The sequence below is a fragment of the Pectinophora gossypiella genome, chromosome 5 (genome assembly GCF_024362695.1).
Source record: "Pectinophora gossypiella chromosome 5, ilPecGoss1.1, whole genome shotgun sequence".
Classification (NCBI taxonomy): Eukaryota; Metazoa; Arthropoda; class Insecta; order Lepidoptera; family Gelechiidae; genus Pectinophora; species Pectinophora gossypiella.
Genome location: NC_065408.1, coordinates 6,021,495 through 6,033,738, shown reverse-complemented (window position 1 = coordinate 6,033,738; position 12,244 = coordinate 6,021,495). Strand labels below are relative to the sequence as shown.

Sequence of the window (12,244 nt, the reverse complement as noted above, 5' to 3'; positions counted from 1 at the left end):
GGTTGGAGCGTCAGGCTCACGATCTGCAGGTCCGGGTTCGAAACCCAATGGGAACTTTGTCGAAATCACTTTGTGAGATTGTCCTTTGTTTGGTAGGGACTTTTAAGGTTTGAATCACCTGATTGTCTGAAACAAAGTAAGACAATCGTCTTACTTTACCGTGCTTTGGAGGGCACGTTAAGCCGTTGGTCTCGGCTATTAACCGTAAAAACACCTCCACCAACCCACTATACCCCCTCCGGTTGATTGAGGGGAAGCCTGTGCCCAGCAGTGAGACGTATATAAGCTGTTTATGTTATGTTGTGTCTAAGTTACCGCCTTGGGCATATGCCTGTATGGTAATTTATAGTAGTAATTATTAGATAAATAAATAAATAAATAAACTATATAATAATAATTTTATTGCCCTTAATCCGCCTTCATTACTTTATTACAACTATTGACAGTCTTTATTTTTTATATCTGTTTTATTTTTAAACGAATTTTATTAATGTAGGAATATTTTAGGAAGCAAACTCCACAAATAGATATCGGGAATAGAAATAAAGTAGGTAATAGACAAAATCTGCTGTAGGAACTATTTGCCCGTTACATAAGGTGCGCTTTTGCTCTTGTGAAAATTATACGTACTTATAAAAAAAAAACTTTCAATAAACACAAGATGCTGTCAGTGCATTTTGCAAATTGAATATGGGAATTGTAGCCTTTCTTCGAACGTAAAAAAACTATTTTCGACATCAATCGTACTGATATCGAAGCGTTGGGATAAATCTACAAAAAATATATATCGGATTATCCTATATCGTATTGCGTATGAAGGGATGTTTATAGGCTTTGTCCAGATTTAAAAGTATCGTGTTGTCATGGATTATTCGTTTTGTTCAGTCTATTGTAGTTTTCGATTGTCTGATGAGGAATGGCTTTCGCTGTAAGCCTAAATTGAAATCGCTGAGATAATAACACTTTGAAATACCAGACAAAGTTGTTTTATCTATATCTTCGGCGTAATTTCTACAACTACGGTTGATTGAGGGGAGGCTTTTGTCCTGCAGTGGGATGTATATACATACATAGGCAGTTTTTGGTCAGCTTATACAGGGTGTTAGTGACATCGTAACGAATATTGAGGGGGACGATTCAGACCATGGCTCTGAGCTAATATCAAGTGGAGTTTTCCGTCGCAAAATTTATGACAATTTAGAGATTTTTTTAAATTTATTTAAATTGAACACTTTTGCGATGAAAACTTCCACTTGATATTAACTCAGAATAATGAGCTCAATCATCTCCCTTAGATTTCGTTACGATCTCACTTACACCCCATACAAGTACATACTGGTAGCCACACAAGTAGGTATGGGTGTTAGTGACACCGTAACGAATACTCAGGGGGGATGATTCAGACCATGGCTCTGAGCTAATATCAAGTGGAGTTTTCCGTCGCAAAATTCATGACATTTTAGTGATTTTTAAATTTATTTAATTGTACACTTTTGCGATGAAAAATTCCACTTGATATTAACTAAGAATAATGAGCTCAATCATTTCCCTTAGATTTCGTTACGATCTCACTTACACCCCGTACAAGTACATACTGGTAGCCACACAAGTAGGTATGGGTGTTAGTGACACCGTAACGAATACTCAGGGGGATGATTTTCATTTCCTATATCTACAGGTTGCCTGGAAGAGATTGCTACCTTAGCAATAAGGCCACCTATTGTACTATCAATCTAATTATAATACCTAATGTATTTTTAATATGATTTAAGTGCAATAAAGAGTTTTTGTATTGTTTGTATAGGATGATTCAAAACATGATTCTGAGTTGATATCAAGTTGAATTTCCTGGTTGATTATTCATGAAAATGGTGGTTTTTATTATTATTTTCAGTTTCATACTTTTGCGACGGAAAATTCCACTTGATATCAACTCAGAATCATGGTCTGAATCATCCCTAAAAGTTTTCGTTACGATGTCAATAACAACCTATATACTATTTCTATGTATAGATATGTTTTAAAGTCTAATACTGGCAACCTTACCCTAAACTCACACGTCCAATTATAAATCGCAATACCGTGCCACAGGACGTGTTAATATGACGTGACGTATTGAAATCATAGCGTTGTGACGACGGCGTCACGCAGGTTACGTGGCGACGCCCATGTGGCCTCTCTCTTATAAGTGAGGTTATTAAGACAGGTAATTGTGTCTACCCCGCAAATCTTCCAGAATGAAGATCACACGATCATTAAGATCTCGGTCCTTGAGACAGTGCTTACTTTGCGAGTCTTTTGTGATCCCCACGTAATTAATAGGCTTAATATTTCATACACTCCTAAGGATTTTCGCTAATTTTCTCCTTTCTCTGTAGGTATTTGGTTGATCAGTTTGGATTAGGAAAGAGGAATAGAAGTCCTCTGAGCTCAGACAACTTAGCGCTATGATAGCAAAATAATATTATTTTTTCATTTTACAAATTACGAATTTAATTTTTATAAATCGAACTTTCATTATCTAAATAACTCCGTAATAAATCTTATATTGTTTTATAAAATTGTTTAGTATTTTTTGTTGATATCACTTATTCGAACGAAATTCATTCTTTCACGCAGCTTCGTTCACCAGCCACGGCGTCAATACGTGTAAATAATTAGTGAGCATTTTTATAACTATTGTGACAGTTTGAACAAATAACCAGTGCTTGAAAGTGACTTTCAGTTACGCCCCACTGCATCTGAACACAATAATACATATATCCAAAAAATAGTGAACTACAATCTAAATACATAATATATCATCATCACTAATTTAACAGCCACGCTCTTGTCCATGTAGCATTCTCCATGCTACTTTTTTAGGGAAAAATAGGGCAGTGGTTTCCCTCTTTCCTTCCGCCAAATACCTACTTATTACACATGTATAAATGCTTCGAAATATATTTAGTATTTTTTCTATTTAATACCAATAATCTTAGTCACTTGCTTGTATGTTCATTTACCGTACCTAGGCATAGTCTAGTTCCAAATATATATTTTTATACTAAATCATGTGATTTGATAATTTACAAGTGGAAAATCGAATCCTAATATTCAGTGAGAAACGTTTAGGTGAACTGAAGTTAGGTCGTTTACATAAAATTCGTTTGAAACATTTTAACCCACGCTTGAGTGCGTGTTAATGACTTCTTCAACTAATTTCATAGTAATAGCTTATTAATGCTAATGATAGTCGTCTAGGTAAGGGTTGGAAAATTGTATTAATATAAATTTACAGAGGCTACTGATTCCAGTAAATCCGCGGTACGCGTAGCTAAGTGGTATTCGACAGGTTAATAAGCTGAAACGGGTAATATCCAAGAGCGAGATCCAAGCGATACCAAACCGCTACCATCGGGAAATTGTTGGCTTCTTTTGTATCATTCTTTCAACCCCCTAACATTATTCCGTTTTTTACAGGATCCGTTTGCCTAACCAGAATATTTGACAGGTCAAGTTTTTTACAGAATCGACTGCCTGTCTGACCTTCCAACCTGCGAAGGGAAAACTAGCCCATTGGTTTAGGCCTGTGCTGGATTCGTACCCGCGACCTCAAAATGAGAGGCAAGCGTTTTACCAACTGCTCTACCACGGCTGTTTCTTTTGTATCATTGTGTCAGAGTGCCTTTTGTATCATTCTTAATTAATTAATCATAGCAATAGTCCGAGACTCCATAGTCCCAAGATATGGAAACAACGTAATATAATAATAATAAAACATTGGTCGAACAGGCGCCATAGTCCCCCATAGACCCACTATCAGGTCCACTAACCCCCAATCTAATAGCCCAAGCTTCCTTCGTCCCCATAATCTGCAATAGACCTACAGGAACCGGGGATTGGTTTTGGAAGCACTCCCATAGTATATGCAAAGGTAATCGCCGGTTGGTGTCACACCACAATTAAATTAAATTGTCTTAAGGGGCCTCTGTTCTTCCCATTTATACTTACTTACTTATTTTTCATTCATTCATTTTCATTTAATTAAGGGGCCTCTGTGTGTTGGCTTCGGCCCCACGCACGGCTTTCAGAAGTCCGGGACTAAAGTCCCGAGATATGGAAATAATAACAAAAAAAAACACAAGTTTATTAGAAAGTCTGTTTACTATTTTTATTTTAGTTTCCTTTCTGGCTTACAGGGCAATCTGCACCACGTACACATTCCCCAGAATCACTGTCCAACCAGTAGTCATTCAGGTAATCGCATACGCATTGACTGTTAGATTCAATGCACACATATGTAGGACATTCAATAAGAGATTGGCCATTGAAATAATTATAGCATTTGCGATTGCAGTTACCAGCACATCCAGGTGCCTGTCCCTTGGGGCAGGTTAAACCTGTAAAAAAAAATAATGCATATAAATCTCGTCCTTATATCAAATAAATTATTTATCGGCAAAAGATTCAGGGCGTGAGTATACAAAGCGATTGATGAATGTGGAGAAAGCAAGAGAATTATGTCAGGATCGTAGCAAATGGAATTTCGTAGTCACTGTTTCGGGTGAAACTAGGTAGGGTATTCATATGTATATATATATATATATATATATATATATATATATATATATATATATATATATATATATATATATATATGTTATAGGAGTAAATCCACTCCGCCATTGCATGGTTTATGCTATCAACGACAACAGAAATCAACCAATTGACGCCGCGTTTGCTACACAAAAGTCTCCGGCCAAGTAGTTAATGCCATCTGCGGCAAATCTACAATAAGTCACGTAAAAAAAAAAAAAAAAGCTACATAAAAGTCTTCTGTGGAGGCTGCATGTGTTGCGCTACCGGGTTTGGGCGATAAAATATCCCGCATTTCAACCGATAAACACAGCGAACGCTGTCTTCGTAAGAACATAAATGTCGTACAGCCACTTTGATCAATGGGCAGTCAGCTATATTTATCACGTGGTGCAGGATGTGATCCTAATGCCGCCGGGGCTGAATTCCACACAATTAAAGTAGGTACCAAATACTTGAAACATCTACAATTATAATGAAATTTAAAAAAATAAGAAAAAAGTTTATGATAAAAAAAAAATACCTGTTACTGAAAAAATTACAGTAAATATGTAAAAACACGACAAAAGTAGCTTCCACATGATGATTATGAGCGGTACTAAACTAAATTTCATTATGTTGAAGTCTTATATATATATAAATTCATAGGCACAAGTGGCTTTGTGAAGTACGTAACACCTGTGTTATCATTATAATAATAATACCTAACTGAAAAAATGTACTATTTATGCAAATGTGATATAATTTACTGTAACTAGCCCCTCGACCCAGCGTCGTCTAGGCTACGAATATATTTATTCGTAGCGTCTAGGTAATTGAAGATATTTTTTAAATAAATGCAGTTCACAAGAATATAAACCGCATACTGATCTCAAGATTTACATGAACACACAGAGGACAGTTCTTTATGGTACGTGATCCGTTTGAAGTGTGCTGTCAACTTAATTCAGTTCGGGTTACACGCGAAAATTCTTAAACGTATTTATAACGGTTATTTTTAACCCTTTCACGAGCAGAGACCATGGGTCATTGATGGTTCATAATAGATAGTACCTTGGAATCGGAACGTCTTTAGACGTTCTGTCCTTGAAAGTGTTAACACATTTTTCTTTTTAACTTGTTATTTTTATAAGCAAATATATTTATATTTAGCCATTTGTTGTAGGCTTTCGTAGATAGACGAAATTCGCAGCTAGTCGATTACCACCCATCCCTTTCGTTTTCGGTGGGCAAGACAATTACAGGTATAATGTAAAATAGAATTAAGAGATGTGAGTAGCACTAAATGTTTGATTTAATAACGCGCTACTACACAACTATACACTCTCTATCTCAGCTTGAAATGGATGTTTCTTGAAAACAATAAAACCGAAAGCGTTCAAATCCGGTAACGCTATCTAATCGGGTGTCCAAAGACACGTGTTCGGACCACGAACAAAATATAAAAATATCTATGGTTTTGTTACTATTAAAAAGGTATTGTCATAGACAAATAGTTGACTTCCTTCTTGGCATCAAAAATGGATGCATACATATTTCATATTTTCTTGTGTTAAATTGATTAATTCAACGAATACTAAAAACATGTTGATTTATAAAACATTGATAATAAAAGTGTAAAATGTGTGAATAAGTGAAAAACCAATAAACTTTAAAATATTTCTTTATGTGGTCGTTTAATTACCAGCACACCACTCAACCAACACATCTAGAACGCCACAACACGCAAAGAGGGCGCGCAATGTGACCGAACTAGATAAAGGATGAGATAAGCGAAATTAAAACGGGAAATATTTCATGCATTTGACGTTAGCCATTGTATCCTATTAACCTACTAAATAATTCTTAGTAAACATAAATTTCTACCCTGGATTGGGAGCAAATACTTAACGTGCAGGACGCATGCATACGGGCCTCTGCGCGTAAGTCCGTGTTGCTATAAGGTACAACGTCTTCAGCTGCTTATCGTTGCGGGCGAGTCGTAAAAACCGACACATTATCTGTCACCATACGATCCATCATACAAAGGACCATGATCGTAACTGTATGAGACCCCTCCCCCCGCCCCTTTCAACAGGTACTTTATACGTTTTAGTGATCTCATTCTCTCTCTCTCTTTATCTAAGAGCTGCGCTCTTGTCGGTGGAGTAATCGCCTTCAATACTATAGATAGGGTGTGTAGAACGGTGGTTGCCCCAATCGTCTTCCGTTCCGCAATACACCGACCAATTTCTCAATCGGTGATGTTCTAGCTAGAGCCCTCAGAATCCATTTCCTCGGCCTCTAACCAGTACTGATACCGCTGCTGCCCGGCATCATTCCCTGATGCTGGTAGCTAAGACGCTTCGAATGAGATATGTCTGAAATCTGTTGGTGGAGGGGGACTTTTTGAGTCATTGTCCTTTGTATCAGGACTGGCTGCAAATTGTCTTCTAATTACTAATTATGAACAAACTTTTAGAATGTGAGTTTAAGTATTATGTGTATTAATCAAATACTACATTATATTTGTACAAAAAATTCTAACTTATATTTTTCGGAAGCGGCTTTTGTTATAATTATTTTTTAAAATTGTATATTGACACAATTGCTAAAATTTTTGTGCTTCAATGTTTTTTATTTATTTACCACATTTTTTTTCTAATAATTTACATTAATGTGTTTAACTATTGGTTATGGTAATGACGTAAACGTTAAAAGACGCACTTGTTAGCCATACCTACGGCTCATATTTATTTTGCACTAGAAACTTATGGGAAGAGGAAATTATATGATCTAATCGCCTATTTGTATATGATGGTTATGTTGGTTTTTGGACATAATAGCGGACGAAGGATAACAGGATTGCAAAAGCAGTAGGTATAATATAAATCAAAGGTTGGTGGTAGGGCTGGCAGAGGAACACCTAGAAGAACCAAATTGGAGATGTCCTTAAGAAAGCTTTAGTAAGATCTACTCCGAATTGGCGTGTGTGTATGAAACGATTGATGAATGTGGAGGAAGCAAGATAAGTATCTCAGGATCCAAGCAAATGGAATTCCATAGTCTCTGCTTGTCCCGGTGGGAAAAATGTTTGACTTCAGTTCTTATAATCATTCATAAAGTTAAGCATGATTCGTAGTGCGTTGCGTATTGAATTCGAGAAACTTAAAATAATTAAAAATATTTTAAGTCATAAAAATAAAATTCGTCATCATCATAATTTAGAATGAGAATCCTGAGTTGGATTCGAACCCGCGACCTCAAAGTGAGAGGCTAGCTTTCTACCAAGTGAGCTATCACGGCTGTTTGTTTTGTATCATTCTTTCAACCCCCTAGCATTATTCCGTTTTTCACAGGGTCCGCTTACCTAACCTGTAGATTTTACAAGTCCGGTCTTTTACAGAATCGACTTCCTGTCTGACCTTCCAACCTGCGAAGGGAAGAATTCGCTGCATCTATTGGCTGAAGCGCTTGATTTATTTGAACAAATAACCAGTGCTTATGAAAGTGACTTTCAGTTACGCCCCACTGCATCTGAACACAATAATATATCCAAAAAATAGTGAACAGCAATGTAACAGATGTATTAATGCTTCGAAATATACTTATATTTTTTTCTATTTAATAGGCATAGGCATAATCTAGTTTTTAAACACATTTTATTTATATTAAATTAAATCATAATATTTAAAATCATATTTAAAAGATATCTTTAATTACCTAGACGACGCTAGGTCGAGGCGCTAGATACAGTAAATTAAATCGCACTACAATAGTACATTTATTCAATTAGGTATCATTATTTTAAAGATAACACAGGTGTCACGTACTTCACAAAGCCACTCGTGCCTATGAATCTACACACATATATATAAGACTTCATAATAAAATTTAGTTTAGTACCGCTCATAATCATCATGTGGAAGCTACTTTTGTCGTGTTTTTACATATTTACTGTAATTTTCTCAGTAACAGGTAATTTATTTTATTTATCAACATTTTTTTCTTATTTTTATTAATTTTCATTATAATTATAGATGATTCAAGTATTTGGTACCTACTTTAATTGTGTGGAATTCAGCCCCGGCGGCATTAGGATCTCATCCTGCACCGCGTAATAAATATAGCTGACTACCCATTGATCAAAATGGCTGTACGACATTTATGTACTTACGAAGACAGCGTTCGCTGTGTTTATCGGTTGAAATGCGCGATATTTTATCGCCCAAACCCGATAGCGTATTACATGCAGCCTCCACAGAAGACTTTTGTGTAGCAAAAGCTGCGTCAATTGGATGATTTCTACGATATGTGTCGCGTTGACGTAGATAGCATAACCCATGCAACGGCGGAGTGGATTTACTCCTATAACATATATACATGAATTCACCCAGGTGAAGAAACAGTGAATACGAAATTCCATTTGCTACGATCCTGACTTAGTTCTCTTGCTTCTTCCACATTCAACAATCGCTTAAAATACTCACGCTGGTTCAGAGTATAACTTACCTTTTTAACCATGAATCTTTTGCGGATAAATGATTGATTTGATTTAAGGGCGCGATTTATATGCATTATTTTTTTACAGGTTTAACATGCCCCAAGGGAGAGGCACCTGGCTGCGGTGGGAACTGCAATAGCAAATGCTATAACTATTTCAATGGCCAATCTCGTATTGAATGTCCTACATTTGAGTGCACTAAATCTAACACTCAATGCGTATGCGATTTCCGAAATGACTACTGGTTGGACAGTGATACTGGGAAATGTGTACGTGGTGCAGACTGCCCTGTAAGCCAGAAAGGAAACTAAAATAAAAATAATAAACAGACTTATTACCTAATAGACTTGTGTTTTTATTGTTATTATTATTATTTCCATATCTCGGGACTATGGAGTCCCGAACTTCTGGAAGCCGTGTGTGGGGCCAAAGCCAACACAAAGAGGCCCCTTAAGACAATTTAATCTAAATGTGGTGTGACACCAACCGGCGACTATATGTCGTTTCCATATCTCGGGACGATGAAGTCCCGGACCATAATTATTATTATTTATTAAAGAATGATACAAAAGACACCCTGACACAATGATTCAAAAGAAACAGCCGTGGTAGAGCAGTTGGTAGAACGCTTGGCTCTCACTTTGAGGTCCCGGGTTCGAATCGAGCACAGGCCTAAACCAATGGGCTGGTTTTCCCTTCGCAGGTAGGAAGGTCAGACAGGCAGTCGTTTCTGTAAAAAAATTGCCTGTCAAATATTCAGTTTAGTGAAGCGGATCCTGTGCAAAACGGAATAATGCTAGGGGGTTGAGAGAATGATACAAAAGAAGTCAACAATTTCCCGATGGTAGCGGCTTGGTATCGCTTGGATCACGCTCGTTTATGAAAAGTTGCTATATTTAAATACACGTATAAAATCAATGACGTGTTTTTAAAGGAAAAAGTATCAAAATTAGTCGGACCCACTTCGGGCCACCACAGGGTTGTAAGAGCACATTGTTTCCTTGAAGAGTTTAATTGGATATTCTCAGCTATCGTTTTACTCGACTTTCTAAATAATCAATACCATTATGTTTAAAAAATATACAAATAAGTGTTATGATACATTTTCTGTTGTTTCTTTTACTTATTAAATATACAGGGTGTTAGTGATACCGTAACGAATATTATAATGGGCATGATTTAGACGACGATTCTTAGTTGATAACAAGTGGAAATTTCTCTCCGAAAATTCATAACGATTTCAGTGTTTTTTTTAATTATTTTCAGTTCCATACTTTTGCGACGGAAAATTCCACTTGATATCACATCAAAATCATGGTCTGAATCAACCCTAGTTTTCGGTACGATGTCACTAACACCCCGTATTTGTAATATAATAATGTATTCAGCTTTCCTAAATTAATGTACAAAATGGAGCGCTTAGGTATGAACTTTTATTTTGAATACCGATAAAGGTTGCCTTCACCAAATGCATAGGTTACGCTATCGCGTGTAAAGTGGTAAATAACGCGCTTCAGCCAATAGACGACGCAGCGAATTCTATCTACACAAGTAAGTAGCAAGTATGTTGGTCGAAGTCTTCAATATTACCCGTTTCAGCTTATTAACCTGTCAAATACCACTTAGCTACGCGTACCGCGTATTTACTGGAATCAGTAGCTTTTGTAAATTTATATCAATACAATTTTCCAACCCTTACCTAGACGACTATCATTAGCATTGATAAGCAATCACTATGAAATTAGTTGAAGAAGTCATTAACACGTACTCAAGCGTTTCAAACGAATTTTATGTGAACGACCTAACTTCAGTTCACCTAAACGTTTCTCATTGAATATTTAAGATTCGATTTTCTACTTGTAAATTTATTATCAAATCACATGATTTAATATAAAATAAATATGTTTAAGAACAGATTATGCCTAGGCATGGTAAATAATCATCAAAGTAAGTGACTAAGATCATTGGTATTAAATAGAAAACATACTAAGTATATTTTGAAGCATTTATACATCTGTTACATTACTGTTCACTATTTTTTGAATATATTATAGCGTAACCTATGCATTTGGTGAAGGCAACCTTTATCGGTATACAAAATAAAAGTTCAAACCTAAGCGCACCATTTTGTACATTAATTTAGGAAAGCTGAATACATTCTTATATTACAAATACGGGGTGTTAGTGACATCGTACCGAAAACTAGGGTTGATTCAGACCATGATTTTGATGTGATGTCAAGTGGAATTTTCCGTCGCAAAAGTATGGAACTGAAAATAATTAAAAAAAACACTGAAATCGTTATGAATTTTCGGAGAGAAATTTCCACTTGTTATCAACTAAGAATCGTCGTCTAAATCATGCCCATTATAATATTCGTTACGGTATCACTAACAGCCTGTATATTTAATAAGTAAAAGAAACAACAGAAAATGTATCATAACACTTATTTGTATATTTTTTAAACATAATGGTATTGATTATTTAGAAAGTCGAGTAAAACGATAGCTGAGAATATCCAATTAAACTCTTCAAGGAAACAATGTGCTCTTACAACCCTGTGGTGGCCCGAAGTGGGTCCGACTAATTTTGATACTTTTTCCTTTAAAAACACGTCATTGATTTTATACGTGTATTTAAATATAGCAACTTTTCATAAACGAGCGTGATCCAAGCGATACCAAGCCGCTACCATCGGGAAATTGTTGGCTTCTTTTGTATCATTCTCTCAACCCCCTAGCATTATTCCGTTTTGCACAGGATCCGCTTCACTAAACTGAATATTTGACAGGCAATTTTTTTACAGAAACGACTGCCTGTCTGACCTTCCTACCTGCGAAGGGAAAACCAGCCCATTGGTTTAGGCCTGTGCTCGATTCGAACCCGGGACCTCAAAGTGAGAGCCAAGCGTTCTACCAACTGCTCTACCACGGCTGTTTCTTTTGAATCATTGTGTCAGGGTGTCTTTTGTATCATTCTTTAATAAATAATAATAATTGTGTTCCGGGACTCCATCGTCCCGAGATATGGAAACGACTTATAGTCACCGGTTGGTGTCACACCACATTTAGACTAAATTGTCTTCAGGGTGCTCTTTGTGTTGGCTTTGGCCCCACACACGGTTTCCAGAAGTTCGGGACTCCATAGTCCCGAGATATGGAAATAATAATAATAACAATAAAA

The 12,244-nt window shown here is 36.3% G+C and overlaps 2 long non-coding RNA genes across 2 annotated transcripts; one reads left to right on the top strand and one right to left on the bottom strand.

Annotated features, from left to right (window-relative positions):
* Positions 1 to 4,129: 4,129 nt before the first annotated feature.
* On the bottom strand, positions 4,130 to 5,173 carry LOC126366850 (uncharacterized). Its single transcript, XR_007566419.1, has 2 exons — positions 5,102 to 5,173; positions 4,130 to 4,382 (listed from the first exon to the last, which is right to left on the bottom strand). It is a non-coding gene; the product is annotated as an uncharacterized LOC126366850 (long non-coding RNA).
* Positions 5,174 to 8,390: 3,217 nt separating this feature from the next.
* Positions 8,391 to 9,405, top strand: LOC126366852 (uncharacterized). Its single transcript, XR_007566421.1, has 2 exons — positions 8,391 to 8,535; positions 9,149 to 9,405. It is a non-coding gene; the product is annotated as an uncharacterized LOC126366852 (long non-coding RNA).
* The last annotated feature ends 2,839 nt before the right edge of the window (positions 9,406 to 12,244 follow it).